Below are 23202 nucleotides of genomic sequence, written 5' to 3'. Positions count from 1 at the left end.
GATGTTTTCCCACAAAAAGGGGAAATGCCCGGCTTTAGCCGGCGGATCCCACGCGGGCGTCCGCCGCCTCGTCCATGCGACGCATGTCCTGTGTTGGCTCACCTACAATGATCTCCTGCGTTTTTGCAACGGAGCCATTGTTGCATTCTGCCCACCGCAACAACTCATGTATTGCAGGATCTGGATCCTCGAGGGTTGTCGCCCGCGCAGCCGAGGTACCCCGCCGCCACTCCCTATCTTCCTCTCGCTCCACTCGCCGCGCCGCTGCATCTAACGGCACCGCCCACCGGTGTCGGCCCGAAGGTCCATGGAAGCGATCGGGCTCGCCCGTCGCCAAACTCCACTGCCACCGTCAAGCTGTGCATGGCCACCATCGCCCGGATCTGGTCGTCTCCAGCCCTTCTCTGCACTTCACCATTCATCCCATGTCGCCGCGTATGTGCTGATGTCGTGGACCAGTTCGGCGCCTCTGCCTAGGAAAAGAGAATTATCCAACATCATCTTTGTTGCAAAAATATTTCCGCAACAAGAACTCTATTGCAAACAATTCTGCAACAAGTCCTCTGTTGCCAAAAAAATCTTGTTGAAAATTATTCTTGTAACAAGACCTTTGTTGCAATAATGAAGACGTCAATCGGCCATACAATCTGCCACATCTGACGGCTCGCAACCGGGCCGATCTTTTAAAAAAATCGGCCGGTGGACGCGTAGCACACCCCAAAAAAGGGGGGCTTAAATTTTGTGTCTTTCGAGGGAAAATTTTGATGAAAAATTAATGCTTTCCAATAATAACAACAACCACGACATCATTACACCAGAACATATTTTGTAGGAAGAGGAAAGTTCACGTAGAGCAAAGTTAACAACCGGCGACATCGTCCCTCCCATGGAGCAGCATGTTCATGCAGCTGTCGTTCTCCATTAGCATTGTGCCGGCTGCAACCCTCCACGCTCCTCCCAGAACCACCTATTCTAGAATGGATGGTGACGCTTCTTCTTCAAGGAAATCTTTTTTATTTGAGGGGTGTACTACATCAATTAGCTAGATGAGGCAAGGCCAAAAGTTGGATGGAGAAGGGGAATACTTGTGCCTCGGCTCTACCTAGTAGATAGGTTAGGATTTAGGGCAGCCCTAGAATAATGGGTGGTGACGCTTCTTCTTCGAGACAGTCTTACGGGCTTCAGTCCTCGTCAAGTTTGTCCGTCGGAACGGATTAGAGGTAGCTCCGGGGTAGATTCCTGCCATCCTATTAAAAAGACCAGGCCATGTACGTTTAATAGGATCAGGAAACCTCCTTGGTGAAGTCAGGGGAGGCTGCCAAATAAACGTGCAAGCGATTTCCGCTACCGTGATGTAAGCCTAGCCGTGTCATCCGCTACTTCGTCCTTCCTTGAGATCGGGCCGCCATGAAGTTCCTTCGCCGCCGCCGCCGTGAGGTAAGGCCTCGTTACTTGTGTTCTTCTCTTCTCAAATTCTCGCTTGTAGTGAGGCATGCATGCATTGTATCGAGCTATCTTAATTATTACCCTCCCTGGCTGAATCGAATTTTCCAGCTGCCGGAAACCGACAGGCTAATCAAGCTACCCGACGACGTGCTGCTCAATGTTCTGGAGAGGGTGGGCACGCTCGACGCCGTCAGGACCTGCGTCGTCTCCAAGCGAACGCTCAAGCTGCCCGCCTTGCTCTCGCAGATCGTCATCGTCCCCAGCGCCCGGGATCTACGCTGGAAGAACCGCCAGGTGGTCGACATGACCGAAAAGATCCTCAGCACGAGGTCTCCTCTGACCCCATACGCAATCTCAAGCTCAGGTTCATCATGAGAGGGGACGACCATCTCAGGATCGGCAGGTCCGTCGCCCTCGCCATGGCGACCCAGAAGATCGACGCCGCCGAGTTCGAGATCCTCGCAAAGAGGCAGCACAATGATTACAGCCATGACGACCTCCTCTCCTTCGCGAAGCTGTTCAATGATTTTATCAGCGAGTGCCCGGCCGCATTCGCCGGTCTCACGCGGCTGCATCTGCACAACCTCAGGTTTGGCGAGTCCGACGTACCCACCATTCTTCGCACTTGCACGCGGTTGGAGTCGTTGTGCTTCTTCCAGTGTGACACAGGGGAGAGATCAATGTTGACTCTACACCATGCTCGACTTGCCGAGCTTCACATTACCTCTGGGAAATTCTTAGTGATAAGGCTTGGACGCCTACCCAACCTTCAACGTATGAGTTATAAAAATTGGCACTATGATGATCATTGCCCCATAGCTCTGGGTTTTGTCCCTAAGCTCTCGAACCTAGATCTCTCTCGTGGATATGCTGTAGACAGGGCCCTCGACCTAAGCAAGACGCTTGTTAAGGCTCCCCCGATAAGCCATCTCCACCTGGATTTTCAAAGTGAAAAGGTACTCACTCAAACTTCTAATTAATTAATTCTCACTTGAGGATGTTTCCAATAATTTATGCACACGATTGTTGTACTCCTCACTAATTTGTTTCTCTCATCTTCCCCAGATTTGGGTTCGACCAGAATGCCCAAAAGTGCTCGCTCCTCTGCTGAGCCAACTACGGCTTGTGAATTTGGACAATCTCCCAGAGGAATGTGACATCGCTTGGACGATGTTCCTTCTCGAAGCTGCACCATCCATTGAGGAGCTTTCCATCACAGTATGGGGTCATAAGTGCCAGAGGAAGTCGCAAATAAGCTACTCTAATAGCATGGCCGTGAAGTGGGAGCCATCTACTCCTGATTTTAAGCACATGAATCTGGCCAGGCTAAATATCTACGGATTCCAGTCCAACGACAACTTCATGGGATACGTTAGGCGCGTCGTTCAAGCTGCCGTGAACATCAAGGAGGTATCTTTGCACGACAGGAAGGTGTGCAAGGTCTGCATTGACAAGTTTGTTCGTCTCGGGGTTGGTCCTTGGAGTTGTCTAGGGACCAGTGAGCAGGCGGATTCATTCAGAAACGAGATCACAGAGGTGATCAATGGAAGGGCGAGGGCGAGGGCGGTGACTATGGCGATGGCGATGACGATGGCAATGGCGATTGCTTCCGCTCATAAGGTCTGCCGTGATGTAAGTCTCTCATGTTTTTATTATTTTTATTATTTTCATGTCGATGTAAGTCAACATATTGATCTACCGTCGGTGCAAGGTCCGCGTTGACAAGTTACCTCACCGACTCGGGGTTCGTCCTTTGAGTTATCCACAAACCAGCAAGGAGAAGGATTCATCGAGGAAGAAGATCACAGAGGCGTCGGTGATGGCTTCACCTTTTATTCACTTCCACTCGTTATTAGCATCGCCATGATCTATCCACTTTGTGGCTGGAAGTACTTCTTGAATGTAGTAGCTATTCGGTGTGTGCTCTATTGGTTTCTCCTGTGCTGAAGCTTGTATCATTCCTAAACTTACTAGCTTGTATCATTCCTAAACTTACTAGGTCGTATGCAGTTTACTTCTTTGGAATAGCTATTTACTACTCCTTCTGTCCCAAAATGTAAGTCCATTTTTAACACTATCAATAAGCACGTCTATGCATGTTCGTGTGTTTTCTTGTAAATGTTCTTTTATCATGTGCTCGTGCAGTACGTGCTTACGTCGGATACAGTGAATATTCACTTATTCGTATGAATAATGTTTTGTTATTTTTTGAATTTTTTCTAAACTTTAATCTATGAGATCCTTATCACCGTTTGTCATGGAGGTACAGGAAACAGCTTAGAGAAACTTTGCTGACAATAACAACATTGCTGGAAGAAGAAAATGCTTGTGTAGTGGTTAGTCGTTGGGGGCCAACTCTGGCACGGTGGTGCATTCCAACTCAGTCCGCACGAACGTCGCCCGCGAGGTGATGACATGGTGCTCCCTCAGAGCGCTCGGGCTTGTTGGAGCTCCATGGAGAGCCGCTCTGCAATGCTTTAGATTTGCAACCATTTAGTGATATTGATTGAGGTGAAGAGAAGCAAATTCGGTTAATAATAGGCCACGGCCTCCCGATCATGCCCACAGATCAGTCGAACCTGTCCAGTTCACATAAACATAGCCGCTCAATTTGATCTGGTCGTCATGCTCGTATTCTCTCTTGCCCGTCTCTTGCAATGATAACTATGCTCTTCGCGCACTGCTCCCTGCATAGCCCACGTTGGCCTAGTCGTAGCTCTGCCCCGTGCTCTCAAGTACCTAGGCGTCTGACCTTAGTTATACCTTCCAATGATGATGTATTTGCATCATTATCTTGTTAAGTATATTGTTTGGAATTTGTTCGGACTTGATCTTTCGAGTGAACCTACGGTCTTTGGTGGTTGGATTTGGCGATGGCGACCGCGTTTGCACGTCCTTTCTTTTCCAAAGGCATTACTTTTTGGAGGACCTTTCTGGTAGTTCTTGCGTTTTAAAAATATGATTGGTGTCAATGGTCATTGCTTTATATTGTTGGTGTTTTGATCGCTTTTGTTCGGTCTTTTTATTACATTCACCGTCTAGGCAACGCTAATAATACTATATTAGGAATTTATTTTTGAGAAAGCGGTTGAATCACCCGGCCTCTGCATGAATCAACCAACATTCAACAAAGATTCAACAAAGCCGGACAAAACAAATACATGGATCAACCCAAGGAAAACATTCCCTTCCGGCCGATCAACTGAAGATTCAGGCGGTCTCACCCGCTTCGTCGGATGGGACGCAATCCATTGTTCCTATTTGTTACACTTCATGGACCGTAGCTGAGGCCCATTCACCGCCTTTTGCATGCGCCCACCGTATCTCTTCACAACCACTTTTTCCCGACACACAGCTCATTCTCTCGCATCTTCTCTCCCAGCCACACTTATCGGCTTCCGCCACGGCTAACAGATGGGTCACCGACATTGTAATGGAAGCGACGGGAGGTGGTGATTGCTGGGGTGTTGCGAGGCCATCACTAGTGCCGTCAACAGCGACCATCGACGCCGCTAGCAGAGCAACATCACATGCATGAGGAGACGGCAACGGGTGCAGCCGGCGTCCGAGTTGCGACAGAGAGGCGAGTTTTTTTTTTTGCTACCACAGCCTCCCGGTGAAGGCTACGACCACCTCCCCATGTGGTGTGTCTGTGTTTGTCGCGAGATGGCACCAGCCAGCGGAGATGCTGCGACCGCGGTCACCACGAGCTGGCACCAGCCAGCGGCGTTGCCGAGACTGTGGTCACCGCGAGCTTGAACCAGCAAGCAGCGATGTTGCAACCAAGTCAGCGACATGCTGGAATTGGCTAGGCACGGTGCTTCAACTGGCAAGGTGTTGTGTGGCGCCACCATGCACCCTTTTTGGCTATAGCCGTGTTAGCCGCAGGCTAGAACCGGCGGAGATGATGGTACAACCACCTTGGCAACTTGCTGGAACCGGTATCACAAGGAGATGGAACCTGCACCCAGATTTGTTGCAATGGGCTGCTGGGACCGGCATGGGGATAAGCTGGAACCGGCGCCCAATTTTGGTGGCATCCGTGACTTGATTTGCTTAAACTAACCCTGATTTCCTGGGACCGGATCCTCGGCTTGCTACAATGTCCCGCACCATGAGATGTGAGCATGGCGAGCTGCATGTAGCGGCTGGTCAGGCCGGCGTCTAGGAGTGCTCAACCTGGTGTCTCGGCATGCTAGAACCGGCCAACAACGGAGGAAGTTGTGCTCGTGATGTCGTGTGCTGGAGTAATTGACCACATAGTTGCAACCGTGGCGGCCGTGCTGCAAAGATCAGCGAGCACCCATGGTAGGGGACGGCGGCGATAATTTGGCGAACGGCGAGGTCCTGCTGCATCTCGCGGGCGGGCGGGAGGGGGGGGGAGGGGCTACTCCGGGCGTTGCATCGAGGGTGGGCGTGAAATGTGCGCGGACGTGATGCTGGGGGATTTTTTCCACCTACACGTTAACCAAGTGGGGATGAGGGAGGGAGACAACTACAATCCCACGACTGTACTGACCGAATCTAAGGACTAGCACGCCAACAGGCGATATTTCGGCCGGTCAGCCGGCACCAGCGTTGGTCTTAACCCAAAGCCACCTTTCTAGTGACCTATGGTCCCTCCCTACACCTACAAACTTATTGATGTACCGTGACCGGTGACCCCGCACCAACACACACTATCTAAGCCGTTGGCCGTACCAAGCCGCCCAACGGCGAGCCAGGAGCACCGCATGCACATGCTATAGAATCTGCCGTCTTCGTAGCCATCTTCCGCCGACTCATCTTCAAGAGGGATCAACACATTGACTTTGCTCTCATAGATGAAATAGAGAAAAAATAAAAGAAAAATAATCATACTGTATTCAACACGACCAGGACACAAAAGAGAGCAAACGTATATACACGGGCTTCAAAGTAGTCAACAAGAGAGTAGCCGAGATATATTTTATACTATCTAGTCAATTAAGAAACAATTCAAGAGAAAAACAATAACACACGCAATAGCTACTAGTATAAGTTCTCGAGTCCAGGGACTAATCGGCCGCATCTTGGTTCTCAGCCGCCATGGTGAGAGCAAAAGATTCACCGATGGTGTGCAAGTGAATCATAGCATGGGAACCGGCCTTCGCCTCGGTGATCTTCTTCCTGAATAAATCAACCTCCTCGCTAGTCTGTGGATAACTCGAAGGACGAACCCCGATATGAGGGAACTTGTGAGTGCATAGCTTGCACACCTTCCTATCGTACAGAGATACCTCCTTGATGTTCACCGCAGCTTGAATGGCGCGCCTCACGTATCGCATGAAGTTGTTGTCTGATTGGAAGCCATAGATAGTAAGCCTTGCCAGATTTTTGTGGTTGAAATCAGGAGTAGATGGCTCCCACTTCACATCTGTTTTCTGGGAGTGACTTTTTTGCGACTTCATTTCGCACTTATGATCCCATACTGTGATGGAAAACTCTTCTAGAGATGGTGCGGCTTCAAGAAAGAACATTGTCCAAGCGATATCACATTCCTCAGGAAGATTGTTGAGATTCACAAGGCGTAGTTTGCTGAGCACAGGCGCAACCAGTTTCTTGGATTCTGGTTGAACCCAAATCTGTGATAGGCAGAACACATTAATTACAAGATGTACATGAAAATTACATCGGCCATGGGCCTAAAACAGGCACAACACAAGGATTTGCTATTTTGACCACAAAAATTCAGTGTGGATTACAAGTGATATCCTGCTTTCGATGGCTTGCATATATATAACGGGATCGCTTGGATTCATTATTTTAGTGGCTTGTTACCTTTGTGATAATAAAAGCCTTTAAAAATATACTATATATAACCATCCAGCGTAGACAAAACCAGACAAAGATGATCGTAGTGAGCTTTTCCAAAAAAAAGGGAAGATGATCGTCAGTGAGTACGTACCTTTTCACTTAGAAAATCCAGATGCAAATCACTTATCGAGGGGACGTTAACCAGCAATTGGCTTAACTTGTGGTTGTTTGATGAACGATACGCATTAGTGAGGCTTAGTTTGGATAGCCGAGGGACAAAACCAAGGAACAAGGGATTGTTAGTTTTGTATGCCCATTTATGCAAGGTCATCCGTTGAAGCTTCGGTAGACTGTGAAGCTCTACTCTTAAAAATTCCCCATAGACGAATGTAAGCTCAACGAGTGTGGCGTGGTCGACGCGCAGCACCGACTTGTCCCCTGCATCACACCGGGACAAATGCAACGACTCGAGCCGCTTGCAGGTGGTTAGGATGTTGGTTATGTCCGATTGACGGAACCTGAGGTTGTGCAGATGCATCCGCGTGAGGCCGGCAAATGCGTCCGGACTGTTAGACTGTATTTACATATAGCTTCTGTATATGTCTTGTATATTGTATCGTACACCTTGGTGTACCCCTTATATATATATGAGATAGCCACACCCTTAACGGGTGTCGTGCAGCTTCCCAAAACCCTAAGTTTTACATGGTATCAACCCTAACCGATCCTATGTCTTCCGCTGCTGCTGCCGCCGCCGCCTCTGCCGCCGCGATCGCGCCCAACTCCGTCGCCGCCGTCGCGCCGGCTTCTGTCACGGCGCCTGCGTCGCCGTTCCTCTCCTCGCGTCCCCTGGTTTCGGTCTACACCGGCCAATCTTCGATGGTAGGCGCCTCCTCGGATCAGCCACTGCCGTCGTCACCGGCCGGGCCTCCGCCGACCCTGGGGGATCCTTCGTACACCGGTCCGTGGATGGGATCGGCCACCTACGCCCCCCACAGGGCTGCTCCACTCCCGCCCGCAGGCCCCTACGGGGCGGTGCCCGTCCCCGCTGGATCGGGAGCCTACGGCTCGTACGGGGCTGCTCCACTCCCGCCCGCAGGCCCCTACGGGGCGGCGCCCGTCCCTGCCGGATCGGCGGCCTATGGCCCCTACGGGGCCGCTACTTCATCAACGGGCCACTACGGGGCGCCGCCCTACGCGCCCGCCGTGGCTGCATCCCCTGCCGCTGTTGCAGCGGCGCCCTACGCGCCCTACGTGTTGGGGAACGTAGCAGAAATTCAAAATTTTCCTACGTAACACCAAGATCTATCTATGGAGAGACCAGCAACGAGTAGAAAGGGGAGTGCATCTACATACCCTTGTAGATCGCTAAGCGGAAGCGTTCAAGTGAACGGGGTTGATGGAGTCGTACTTGTCGTGATTCAAATCACCGATGATCAAGTGCCGAACGCACGGCACCTCCGCGTTCAACACACGTACAACCCGGTGACGTCTCCCACGCCTTGATCCAGCAAGGAGAGAGGGAGAGGTTGAGGAAGACTCCATCCAACAGCAGCACAACGGCGTGGTGGTGGTGGAGGAGCGTGGCAATCCCGCAGGGCTTCGCCAAGCGCCATGGGAGAGGAGGAGTAGGGAGAGAGGTAGGGCTGCACCAAGAGGGAGAGAACCCATGTGTATGGCAGCCCCAAAACTCATCTATATATAGGGGGAAGGGGGGGCTGCGCCCCCTTTAGGGTTTCCCACCCCCAAGGGGTGCGGCCAGCCCTAGATGGCAAAGGGGAGGCGGCCAAGGGGGGAGAGGAGAGGGAGGCGCACCAATATGGGCCTTAAGGCCCATCTGGACTAGGGTTTGCCCCCTCCCACTCTCTCTTGCACCTTGGACTCCTTGTGGGGGGCGCACCAGCCCTCCTAGGGGCTGGTCCCCTCCCACACTTGGCCCACGCAGCCTTCTGGGGCAGGTGGCCCCACTTGGTGGACCCCGGGACCCTCCCGGTGGTCCCGGTACAATACCGATATCGCCCGAAACTTTTCCGGTGACCAAAACAGGACTTCCCATATATAAATCTTTACCTCCGGACCATTCCGGAACTCCTCGTGACGTCCGGGATCTCATCCGGGACTCCGAACAACATTCGGTTACCACATACAAGCTTCCTTTATAACCCTAGCGTCATCGAACCTTAAGTGTGTAGACCCTACGGGTTCGGGAGACATGCAGACATGACCGAGACGTTCTCCAGTCAATAACCAACAGCGGGATCTGGATACCCATGTTGGCTCCCACATGTTCCACGATGATCTCATCAGATGAACCACGATGTCCAGGACTCAATCGATCCCGTATACAATTCCCTTTGTCTAGCGGTATTTTACTTGCCCGAGATTCGATCGTCGGTATACCGATACCTTGTTCAATCTCGTTACCGGCAAGTCACTTTACTTGTTCCGTAACACATCATCCCGTGATCAACTCCTTGGTCACATTGCGCATATGATGATGTCCTACCGAGTGGGCCCAGAGATACCTCTCCGTTTACACGGAGTGACAAATCCCAGTCTCGATCCGTATAAAACAATAGATACTTTCAGAGATACCTGTAGTGCACCTTTATAGTCACCCAGTTACGTTGTGACGTTTGATACACCCAAAGCACTCCTACGGTATCCAGGAGTTACACGCTCTCATGGTCGAAGGAAGAGATACTTGACATTGGCAAAGCTCTAGCAAATGAACTACACGATCTTTTGTGCTAGTCTTAGGATTGGGTCTTGTCCATCACATCATTCTCCTAATGATGTGATCCCGTTATCAACGACATCCAATGTCCATAGCCAGGAAACCATGACTATCTGTTGATCACAACGAGCTAGTCAACTAGAGGCTCACTAGGGACATATTGTGGTCTATGTATTCACACGTGTATTACAATTTCCGGATAATACAGTTATAGCATGAATAAAAGACAATTATCATGAACAAGGAAATATAATAATAATACTTTTATTATTGCCTCTAGGGCATATTTCCAACAGTCTCCCACTTGCACTAGAGTCAATAATCTAGTTCACATCGCCATGTGATTAACACTCACAGGTCACATCGCCATGTGACTAATACCCAAGAGTTTACTAGAGTCAGTAGTCTAGTTCACATCACTATGTGATTAACACTCAATGAGTTTTATGTTTGATCATGTTGCTTGTGAGAGAGGTTTTAGTCAACGGGTCTGAACCTTTCAGATCCGTGTGTGCTTTACAAATCTCTATGTCATCTCCTAGATGCAGCTACCACGCTCTATTTGGAGCTATTCCAAATAACTGTTCTACTTGGAGCTATTCTAAATTATTGCTCCATTATATGTATCCGGTCTCTCTACTCAGAGCTATCCGGATAGGTGTCAAGCTTGCATCGACGTAACCCTTACGACGAACTCTTTTACCACCTCCATAATCGAGAAAATTCCTTAGTCCACTAGTTACTAAGGATAACTTTGACCGCTGTCCTGTGAGCCATTCTTGGATCACTCTTGTACCCCTTGACTGTCTCATGGCAAGGCACACTTCAGGTGCGGTACACAGCATAGCATACTGAAGAGCCTACGTCTTAAGCATAGGGGACGACCTTCGTCCTTTCTCTCTATTCTGCCGTGGTCGAGCTTTAAGTCTTAACTTCGTACCTTATAACTCAGGCAAGAACTCCTTCTTTGACTGGTCCATCTTGAACACCTTCAAGATCATGTCAAGGTATGTGCTCATTTGAAAGTATTATTAAGCATTTTGATCTATCCTTATAGATCTTGATGCTCAATGTTCAAGTAGCTTAATCCAGGCTTTCCATTGAAAAACACTTTCAAAATAACCCTATATGCTTTCCAGAAATTCTACGTCATTTCTGATCAACATATACTCATCAGAAATTCTATAGTGCTCCCACTCACTTCTTTGGAAATACAAGTTTCTCATAAACTTTGTACAAACCCAAATTTTTTTGATCATCAGAGCACACATTCCAACTCCGAGATGCTCACTCCAGTCCTTAGAAGGATCGCTGGAGCTAGCATACCTTTTAGCATCCTTAGGATCGACAAAAACTTTCTGATTGTATTACCTACAATCTTTCCTCACGAAAACTGGTAAGGAAACTCGTTTTGATATCCATCTGCCAGATTTTATAAATACAGCTAATGCTAACATGAATCCGACGGACTTTAAGCATCGCTACGGATGAGAAAATCTCATCGTAGTCAACTCCTTGAACTTGTGAAAAACTTTTCGCCACAAGTCGAGCTTCATGGACGGTGACATTACCATCCACGTCCGTCTTCTTCTCAAAGATCCATTTATCTTAATGGCTTGCCGATCATCGGGCAAGTCCACCAAAGTCCATGGATCCGTTCTCGGATTTTATGGCTTATAACCATTTGTCGGAATTCGGGCCCACCATCGCTTCTCCATAGCTCGTAGGTTCATTGTTGTCTAGCAACATGACCTTCAAGACAGGATCACCTTACCACTCCGAAGTAGTACGTGTCCTTGTCGTCCTACGAGGTTTGGTAGTGACTTGATCCGAAGTTTCATGATCAATATCATAAGCTTCCACTTCAATTGGTGTAGGAGCCACAGGAACTACTTCCTGTGCTCTGCCACACACTAGTTGAAGAGACGGTTCAATAACCTCATCAAGTTTCCACCATCCTCCCACTCAATTCTTTCGAGAGAAACTTTTCCTCGAGAAAGGACCTGATTCTCGAAACAATCCCTTATTGCTTTCGGATCTGAGACAGGAGGTATACCCAACTGTTTTGGGTTTCCTATGAAGATGCATTTTATCCGCTTTGGGTTCGAGCTTATCAACCTGAAACTTTTTCATATAAGCGTCGCAGCCCCAAACTTTTAAGAAACGACAACTTAGGTTTCTCTAAACCATAATTCATACGGTGTCATCTCAACGGAATTACGTGGTGCCCTATTTAAAGTGAATGTGGTTGTCTCTAATGCCTAACCCATGGACAATAGTGGTAATTCGATAAGAGACATCATGGTATGCATCATATCCAATAGGGTGCAGTTATGATGTTCGGACACATCATCACACTATGGTGTTCCAGGCTGTATTAGTTGTGAAACTATTTCCACAATGTCTTAATTCTGTGCCAAACTTGTAATTCAGATATTCATCTCTATGATCGTATCACAGACATTTTATCCTCTTGTCACAATGATCTTCTACTTCACTCTGAAATTATTTGAACCATTCAATAATTTAGACTTGTGTTTCATCAAGTAAATATTCTCAACATCTACTCGAATCATCTGTGAAGTAAGAACATAACGATATTCACTGCATGCCTCAGCACTCATTGGACTGCACACATCAAAATGTGTTGTTTCCAATAAGTTGCTATCTTGTTCCATTTTACTGAAACCGAGGCTTTTCAGTCATCTTGCCTAAGTGGTATGATTTGCATATCTCAAGTGATTCAAAATCAAGTGAGTTCAAACGGTCCATTTGCATGGAGTTTCTTCATGCATATATACCAATAGACATGGTTCGCATGTCTCAAACTTTTCAAAAACGAGTGAGTCCAAAGATCCATCAACATGGAGCTTCTTCATGCGTTTTATACCAATATGACTTACACAGCAGTGCCACAAGTAAGTGGTACTATCATTACTATCTTATATCTTTTGGCATGAAAATGTGTATCACTACGATCGAGATTCAATAAACCATTCAGGTTTAATACTAATCTTGATGGTAGAGGGAGCGTGCGATGTTTGATCACATCAAACTTGGAAACACTTCCAACATATATCGTCAGCTCACCTTTAGCTAGTCTCCGTTTATTCCGTAGCTTTTATTTCGAGTTACTAACACTTAGCAACCGAACCGGTATCTTATACCCTGGTGCTACTAGGAGTACTAGTAAAGTACACATTAACATAATGTATATCCAATATACTTCTATCGACCTTGCCAGCCTTCTCATCTACCAAGTATCTAGGGTGGTTCTGCTCCAGTGGTTGTTCCCCTTATTACAGAAGCACTCAGTCTCGGGTTTGGGTTCAACCTCGGGTTTCTTCATTGGTGCAGCAGCTGATTTGCCGTTTCATGAAGTATCCCTTCTTTCCCTTGCCCTTCTTGAAACTAGTGGTTTCATCAACCATCAACAATTGATGCTCCTTCTTGATTTCTACTTTCGCGATGTCAAACAACGCGAATACCTCAAGGATCATCATATCTATCCCTGATATCTTATAGTTCATCACAAAGCTCTAGCAGCTTGGTGGCAATGACTTTGGAGAAACTATCACTATTTCATCTGGAAGATCAACTTCCACTTGATTCAAGTGATTGTTGTACTCAGACAATCTGAGCACAAGCTCAACAATTGAGCTTCTCTCCTTAGTTTGCAGGCTAAGAAAATCGTCGGAGGTCTTATACCTCTTGACGTGGGCACGAGCCTGAAATCCCAATTTCAGCCCTCGAAACATCCCATATGTTCCGCGACGTTTCGAAAACGTCTTTGGTGCCTCTACTTAAACCATTTAATTGAACTATCACGTAGTTATCAAAACGTGTATGTCCGATGTTCGCAACATCGACAAACAACGTTGGGGTTCAGCACACTGAGCGGTGCATTAAGGACATAAGCTTTCTACTGATCGCATAATCGCTACTATCGACTTTCAACTATATTTTCTCTAGGAACATATCTAAACAATGGAACTAAAGCGCGAGCTTACGACATAATTTGCAAAAGGTCTTTTGACTATGTTCAGGATAATTAAGTTCATCTTATGAACTCCCACTTAGATAGACATCCCTCTGGTCATCTAAGTGATCACATGATCCGAGTCAACTAGGCCGTGTCCGATCATCACGTGAGACGGACTAGTCATCATCGGTGAACATCTTTATGTTGATCGTATCTACCATACGACTCATGCTCGACCTTTCGGTCTCCGTGTTCTGAGGCCATGTCTGCACATGCTAGGCTCGTCAAGTTAACCCTAAGTGTTTTCGCTGTGTAAAACTGTCTTACACCCGTTGTATGTGAACATAAGAATCCATCACACCCGATCATCACGTGGTATTTAGAAGCGACGAACTGTAGCAACGGTGCACAGTTAGGGGAGAACACTTCTTGAAATTTTGTAAGGGATCATCTTATTTACTACCGTCGTCCTAAGCAAACAAGATGCATAAACATGATAAACATCACATGCAATCAAATAGTGACATGATATGGCCAATATCATTTTGCTCCTTTTGATCTTCATCTTCGGGGCTCCATGATCATCATCGTCACCGGCACGACACCATGATCTCCATCATCATGATCTCCATCATCGTGTCTTCATGAAGTTGTCACGCCAACGACTACTTCTACTTCTATGACTAACGCGTTTAGCAATAAAGTAAAGTAAGTTACATGGCGTTCTTCAATGACACGCAGGTCATACAAAAAATAAAGACAACTCCTATGGCTCCTGCCGGTTGTCATACTCATCGACATGCAAGTCGTGAATCCTATTACAAGAACATGATCAATCTCATACATCACATATCATTCATCACATTCTTCTTGGCCATATCACATCACAAAACATACCCTGCAAAAACAAGTTAGACGTCCTCTAATTGTTGTTGCATGTTTTTACGTGGCTGCTATGGGTTTCTAGCAAGAACGTTTCTTACCTACGCAAGACCACAACGTGATATGCCAATTGCTATTTACCCTTCATAAGGACCCTTTTCATCGAATCCGTTCCGACTAAAGTGGGAGAGACTGGCACCCGCTAGCCACCTTATGCACCAAGTGCATGTCAATCGGTGGAACCTGTCTCACGTAAGAGTACGTGTAAGGTCGATCCGGGCCGCTTCATCCCACAATACCGTCAAAACAAGATTGGACTAGTAACGGTAAGCATATTGAACAACATCAACGCCCACAACTACTTTGTGTTCTACTCGTGCAAAGAATCTACGCAATAGACCTAGCTCATGATGCCACTGTTGGGGAATGTAGCAGAAATTCAAAATTTTCCTACGTAACACCAAGATCTATCTATGGAGAGACCAGCAACGAGTAGAAAGGGGAGTGCATCTACATACCCTTGTAGATCGCTAAGCGGAAGCGTTCAAGTGAACGGGGTTGATGGAGTCGTACTCGTCGTGATTCAAATCACCGATGATCAAGTGCCGAACGCACGGCACCTCCGCGTTCAACACACGTACAACCCGGTGACGTCTCCCACGCCTTGATCCAGCAAGGAGAGAGGGAGAGGTTGAGGAAGACTCCATCCAACAGCAGCACAACGGCGTGGTGGTGGTGGAGGAGCGTGGCAATCCCGCAGGGCTTCGCCAAGCGCCATGGGAGAGGAGGAGTAGGGAGAGAGGTAGGGCTGCACCAAGAGGGAGAGAACCCATGTGTATGGCAGCCCCAAAACTCATCTATATATAGGGGGAAGGGGGGGCTGCGCCCCCTTTAGGGTTTCCCACCCCCAAGGGGTGCGGCCAGCCCTAGATGGCAAAGGGGAGGCGGCCAAGGGGGGAGAGGAGAGGGAGGCGCACCAATATGGGCCTTAAGGCCCATCTGGACTAGGGTTTGCCCCCTCCCACTCTCTCTTGCACCTTGGACTCCTTGTGGGGGGCGCACCAGCCCTCCTAGGGGCTGGTCCCCTCCCACACTTGGCCCACGCAGCCTTCTGGGGCAGGTGGCCCCACTTGGTGGACCCCGGGACCCTCCCGGTGGTCCCGGTACAATACCGATATCGCCCGAAACTTTTCCGGTGACCAAAACAGGACTTCCCATATATAAATCTTTACCTCCGGACCATTCCGGAACTCCTCGTGACGTCCGGGATCTCATCCGGGACTCCGAACAACATTCGGTTACCACATACAAGCTTCCTTTATAACCCTAGCGTCATCGAACCTTAAGTGTGTAGACCCTACGGGTTCGGGAGACATGCAGACATGACCGAGACGTTCTCCAGTCAATAACCAACAGCGGGATCTGGATACCCATGTTGGCTCCCACATGTTCCACGATGATCTCATCAGATGAACCACGATGTCCAGGACTCAATCGATCCCGTATACAATTCCCTTTGTCTAGCGGTATTTTACTTGCCCGAGATTCGATCGTCGGTATACCGATACCTTGTTCAATCTCGTTACCGGCAAGTCACTTTACTCGTTCCGTAACACATCATCCCGTGATCAACTCCTTGGTCACATTGCGCATATGATGATGTCCTACCGAGTGGGCCCAGAGATACCTCTCCGTTTACACGGAGTGACAAATCCCAGTCTCGATCCGTATAAAACAATAGATACTTTCAGAGATACCTGTAGTGCACCTTTATAGTCACCCAGTTACGTTGTGACGTTTGATACACCCAAAGCACTCCTACGGTATCCAGGAGTTACACGCTCTCATGGTCGAAGGAAGAGATACTTGACATTGGCAAAGCTCTAGCAAATGAACTACACGATCTTTTGTGCTAGTCTTAGGATTGGGTCTTGTCCATCACATCATTCTCCTAATGATGTGATCCCGTTATCAACGACATCCAATGTCCATAGCCAGGAAACCATGACTATCTGTTGATCACAACGAGCTAGTCAACTAGAGGCTCACTAGGGACATATTGTGGTCTATGTATTCACACGTGTATTACAATTTCCGGATAATACAGTTATAGCATGAATAAAAGACAATTATCATGAACAAGGAAATATAATAATAATACTTTTATTATTGCCTCTAGGGCATATTTCCAACACTACGCGCCTTCACCTGTCGCCGCGAACGCTGGGCCGGACAGGGCCCCGCCGCCGCCATTGCCCTACGGCGGCTACTACCCTCCGGCAATGGCTGCATCTGGTGGATCATCTCACATGACCTACTACACGGCGCCTCCTCCTGCTGATCATGCCGTGGCCAGCACGCCGTTCTACTTTGCGCATCTGATCCTAGTGAAGCTGACGACGGACAATTATCTGTCATGGCGTGCACAGGTGTTGCCACTTCTCCGCAGTCGCTATCTGGAGGGCTACGTCGACGGTTCCTTGCCGTGTCCTCCACCACATCACCCGGCATACCATGCGTGGGTGGCTCAGGATCAGGCCATACTTTCGGCGATCCAGTCGTCGCTCACCGAGGCGGTGTCCTCCTTGGTTCTCTTCACTGCCACGTCCCAGGAGGCGTGGTCTGCCCTTCACACTAGCTTTGCATCTCAGCAGCAGGCTCGTGCTCACACTCTTCGTACGGAGCTGGGAGAGACCAAGCTTCTTGACCTCAGCATTACCGACTACTTCGGCAAGATGACGCGTCTCGCAGACACTCTAGCCTCCATTGGTCAACCGCTTCGCAAAGAGGACTTCACCACTTTTGTCATGAACGGTCTGGATGACGACTATGATAACCTTGCTGAGAACATCAATGGCCGTGATACTCCACTTGAACCCCGTGAGCTCTACGCCCGCCTCCTTGCCACGGAACAGCGCATCAAGTCCCGCCGTACCAATCCGAGTTTCATGGCTGCCAACGCTGCCACTCATGGAAAAGGGAAGCCCTTCAAGTCAACTGCAGCGGGCAAAACAGCACCATTGACTTTGCCGGCTCCGCGGTCGCCTGCCGCAGCTCCTTTCCCCACGACCGGGGGTGGTCGTTCGTGTGCCTGTTGCCCTTCTTGTGGAGTTCAGCTCCCTTGTCAACTGTGCAACATCCCAGGTCATGTTGCTTCCCGCTGTCATCGCCGCTTCAAGCAGGACTTCCTCGGCGTCGGCAACAATGGCAAAGGCAACGAGAAACAAGCTGCCTTGGCCACTCATGAGCCTGCTCGTCAAGCAGGCCACACTACATCATACCCCATTGATCCAACATGGTATATGGACACAGGCGCTACGAATCATTTGACGGGTGAGATGGGCAAACTCTCCGTTCAGGAGCCATACCGTGGTAATGATCAGGTTCACACCGCCAGTGGAGCAGGTATGCACATATCACATGTTGGTCAGGCCTCTCTTTTAACTCATCAACAGAAATCTCTCCATCTTCGTAATGTCCTTAGAGTTCCTTCTGCTACTCGTAGCCTATTGTCTGTTCCTCAGCTTACTCGTGATAACAATGTTTTCACTGAGTTTCATCCTTTTTATTTTTTTATCAAGGATCGGGCCACGAGGGACGTTCTGCTTAGAGGTCGCCTACGCGATGGATTATATGCACTTGATCTGCCTTCTGCCCCTCGAGCACTCACTAGTGTCCGTGTGTCGCCTACTCATTGGCATGCACGGCTCGGCCATCCTGCCACTCCCATAGTTCGTAGTGTTCTTCATCGTCATAGTCTTCCCGTTGTGTCCAATAAAGATGTTGCCACAGTCTGTGATGCCTGTCAACAAGGCAAGAGTCATCAGCTTTCATTTTCTGATTCGAGTCGTGTTGTCAAAACTCCACTTGAGCTTATTTATTCTGATGTATGGGGGCATGCCCAAACTTCTGTGAGCGGTCATAATTATTATGTCAGTTTTATTGATGCTTATAGTCGGTTCACTTGGCTTTATCTTATCAAACGTAAATCCAATGTGTTTGATGTGTTCCTGCAATTTCAAGCTCATGTTGAGCGTCTTCTTAAGCATAAGATTATTCATGTTCAGTCAGATTGGGGGGGTGAATATCACAACCTCAATTCCTTTTTTAATAAGCTTGGGATTTTGCATCGCGTGTCTTGTCCTCATACACATCAGCAGAATGGCACGGCTGAACGTAAGCATCGTCACATTGTCGAAACCGGTCTCACCTTACTTGCTCAGGCATCAGCACCTTTTCGTTTTTGGAGTGATGCTTTTTCTACTGCCTGTTTTCTCATAAATAGGCTTCCTACACGTCTCCTTGGGATGAAAACACCACTTGAACTATTGCTTAATGAGGTTCCAGATTATACTTTTCTCAAAGTTTTTGGTTGTGCATGCTGGCCTCATCTTCGTCCTTATAATAAGCACAAGCTCGAGTTTCGGTCCAAACTTTGTGTATTTCTTGGGTATAGCTCTCTTCACAAAGGGTACAAGTGTCTTCATATTCCATCCAACCGTGTCTACATCTCGCGTGATGTTGTGTTTGACGAGAGTGTATTCCCGTTCTCGTCTTTGTCCATAACTCCCACCCCTCCAGCCTCCTCCTTGCAATCCACCTCTCCACTGCCTGCTCAATTTGTTGATATTGCATATTCTCCTGCGTTGTTGCCTAATCATGCTGCAGGAACGGGTCGTGGAGTTCGCCTGGAGTTGCTGGAGGAGCCGGAGCCATCAACTGCACCCGACGTGGCGAATGGCCTTGTGCATGCGCCATGCATGCCTGGACTGGGCGCCTCAGCGTCGGCTCCGTCTGTGCCGGCCTCTTCTGAGGCTGGGTCGGTTCCGCCTGGGCCGGCCTTGCCCGGGCTGGTCTCCCCTGCGTCGGCCTCCCCCGAGCCGGTGATTCCATCGGGGCCGGCCTCCCCCGAGCTGGTGCTCCCATCTGGGCCGGCCTCTCCTGAGCCGGTGAGCTCGCCTGGGCTGGGCTGCCGCGCCTCGGTTGGCCTTGAGCCGACTGACTCGCCCATCCAGTCGAGTCTGTCGCCAGGGTCGGCCTCGCCTGGGTCGGCCTCGTCCTCGCCTGTCGCTGCTGCATTGTCACCGGCTGCGTCGGATACTTCTTCATCGCCGAGGCCGTTGCCACTGGTTGCACCACCTGCGGCCGTTCCTCTTCGACCACATACTCGCAGTCGATCCGGTATTGTGTGTCCCAAGCAACGCAAAGATGGGACGGTCGCCTGGCTTGCGGCATGTGTTGCTCATGTCAAGAAAGATCCTTCGGCTGAACCGCGTCACTTCCAGGTTGCTCTCGGGATTCCTCATTGGCGTCAAGCTATGGAGCAAGAGTATCAGGCATTGTTGACAAATGGTACTTGGCAGCTTGTTCCTCCGGTCTCTGGTGTCAATGTCATTGATTCCAAGTGGGTCTTCAAGGTTAAGAAGCATGCTGATGGTTCTATTGAACGCTATAAGGCACGGTTAGTGGCGAAAGGGTTCAAGCAAAGGTATGGTCTTGACTATGAGGATACGTTCAGTCCGGTGATCAAACCAACAACTATTCGACTTCTGTTGTCCTTGGCTGTTACTCGGGGTTGGTTTCTTCGTCAGCTGGATGTTCAGAATGCCTTTCTTCATGGAGTTCTGGATGAGGAGGTTTACATGCGTCAGCCCCCTGGTTTTGTTGATCCTGCTCGTCCTCATCATCTGTGTCGCCTAGTCAAGGTGCTCTATGGGTTGAAGCAGGCTCCTCGTGCTTGGCATGCCAGATTGGGCTCTGTTCTTCGTTCACTTGGTTTTGTTCCCTCTACTGCTGACACCTCGCTCTTCCTTCTGCATCGACCTCAGGTGACGATGTATCTTCTGGTATATGTTGATGACATCATCCTCATTAGCTCTTCGGATGTTGCTGCTGACCGTCTGATATCTTCCTTGAGTGGAGATTTTGCGGTGAAGGATTTAGGAACGTTGCATTACTTCCTTGGGCTGGAAGTTTCACGTTCTTCTGCTGGCTTGACACTCACACAGCATAAGTATTCGATGGACTTGTTGCGACGGGCAGGTATGCTTAAATGCAAACATGCCATGACTCCTATGTCTGCTACTGATCGTTTGTCTGCGTTTGATGGAGATCCTCTCACCTCTGATGACGCCACTGAGTATCGTAGCGTTGTTGGTGGCCTGCAGTATTTAACTATCACTCGGCCAGATCTCTCATATGCAGTCAATCGTGTCTGCCAATTTCTTCATGCTCCTCGGACTTCTCATTGGACAGCGGTGAAGCGGATTCTTCGTTATGTTTGCTTTACTGCCTCATATGGTTTGCTCCTTCAGCCAGCACCGTCTCCTACGCTTTCTGCTTTTTCAGATGCTGACTGGGCTGGTAATCCAGATGACAGGCGATCCACGGGGGGACATGCTGTCTTCTTTGGTCCTAACTTGATCGCCTGGGCTGCTCGCAAACAAGCTACAGTCTCCAGGAGTAGCACTGAAGCAGAATATAAAGCCGTTGCAAATGCTACAGCTGAGATCGTATGGGTACAGTCCTTATTGAGAGAGTTGGGAGTTCCTCAAACTCAGCCGCCTGTCCTTTGGTGTGATAATATTGGAGCCACATATCTCTCATCTAATCCAGTGTTTCATACTCGGACAAAGCACATAGAAGTTGACTATCATTTTGTACGGGAACGTGTTGCACAGAAGCTACTCCACATCAAGTTCATCTCCTCCAAAGATCAACTTGCTGACATTTTCACGAAGCCTCTTCCACAACCTCAGTTTGTAGGCTGCAGGCGCAATCTTAACATACTTTGTACTTCAGGGCATAGTTAAGATTGAGGGAGGGTGTTAGACTGTATTTACATATAGCTTCTGTATATGTCTTGTATATTGTATCGTACACCTTGGTGTACCCCTTATATATATGAGATAGCCACACCCTTAACGGGTGTCGTGCAGTTTCCCAAAACCCTAAGTTTTACACGGACACTCCCCGATAAAATTGTTGAACATGTTCACGGAGTCGAGGAGATCCGCATCAGTTGTCTTATAATAGATGTCCTTGGTCAGGATCTCGAACTCTGCCTCATAAATCTTCTGGGTCGCCATGGCGAGGGCGACGGCCCTGCCGATCTTGATATGCACGTCGCCTCTCATGATGAACCTGAGCTTCAGCATGCGGATGGGGATCCCAGGAGACCTCGTGCTCAGGATCTTGTCCGTCGCGTCGGCTACATCACGGTTCATCCAGCGTAGATCGCCGTCGCTGAGGTCGACGACGATCCGAGAGAGCAAGGCCGGCAGGTTGAGCGTTTGCTTGGAGACGAGGCAGGTCCTGACGGCGTCGAGCATGCCCACCTCTCCAGGATGTTGAGCAGCACATGGTCGGGCAGTTTGATTAGCCTGTCGACTTTCAACAGCTGGATCGATATAGATTGATAAGTTCAATGAGTCATGCACAAGAATTTGAGAAGGAGGACACAAGCAACGGGGGCTTACATCACGACGGCGGCGGCGAACCCGGTTGAGCTTCATGGCGCGCGGTCTGATCTCAAGGAACAACGAAGTGGCAGATGGCGGCTACGCTTACATGGCGGACGGCGGAAATCGCCTGCATGCACCTTCCTAGGAGGTTTATATGGCAGCCTCCTCTGGCTTGAACGAGGTTTCCTGATCCTATTCCACCTAGGTTAAGATAGCCTCTTTTTTAGCATTGTTTATAACAAGACGCATTAAATGGGTAGGAGACATCTAGCTTTTTTTTTAACACGACACATCTAGTTATTTTAGAGTACAATACATCAAAACATCTCAATCAATCAATACAAAGGAAAAACAGGGGATAAAAAAAAAGAAAATGCCCCCACGTATCGCCACATAAAATCAATGATCACATATAACAGCCTCTCTTTGCCTATTTTTATGTCTAATGAATCTTCAACCAGAGTTCTATCCCTTCTTTCAATCTTATAACAAATTAGTGTAGCACACGGTAGCGACAAGATAAACTGTTGTCAGCATCGTTGTACGTGGAATCCGAATCGCTTCCATGCCACCTAAGCATGTTGGGCTGCACAAAATGCATCTCGAACAATAATTATTAGGGTTTCTCTCTCCCTCCCCTATCCCTTGGCGGCTAGGGTAACCTCTTCCCTACAGGCTTCACCGGCGAGCCCGTGGATTCGCCTCCCCTCTGTCGGTCGCTCCGGCGGCCGGTGGCGGGGAGAGGAATTCCGGTGCCTTCGCCTCGGTTAGTAATTTAGGTTAGGGTTTATTAGTCCTCGCAGGTGCGGCGCTCGAAAGGATGGCGGCGATTTTTCTTTGAGTTTGTCTTCCGGCCCCCGATCCTCCTTGAGTTCATTCATTTGGACGTAGCCGACGAAGCTCTGACATAGATTCCT

The 23202-nt window shown here is 48.8% G+C and overlaps 2 pseudogenes; one reads left to right on the top strand and one right to left on the bottom strand.

Annotated features, from left to right (window-relative positions):
* The first annotated feature begins 1407 nt into the window (after positions 1-1407).
* Positions 1408-3636, top strand: LOC119321562 (annotated as a pseudogene).
* Positions 3637-6482: 2846 nt separating this feature from the next.
* Positions 6483-22336, bottom strand: LOC119321561 (annotated as a pseudogene).
* Positions 22337-23202: the final 866 nt, after the last annotated feature.

This window comes from Triticum dicoccoides, chromosome 6B (genome assembly GCF_002162155.2).
Source record: "Triticum dicoccoides isolate Atlit2015 ecotype Zavitan chromosome 6B, WEW_v2.0, whole genome shotgun sequence".
NCBI lineage: Eukaryota > Viridiplantae > Streptophyta > Magnoliopsida > Poales > Poaceae > Triticum > Triticum dicoccoides.
Note: the sequence above shows the minus strand (reverse complement) of the source record. Positions and strands in the feature narration are given on the sequence as shown.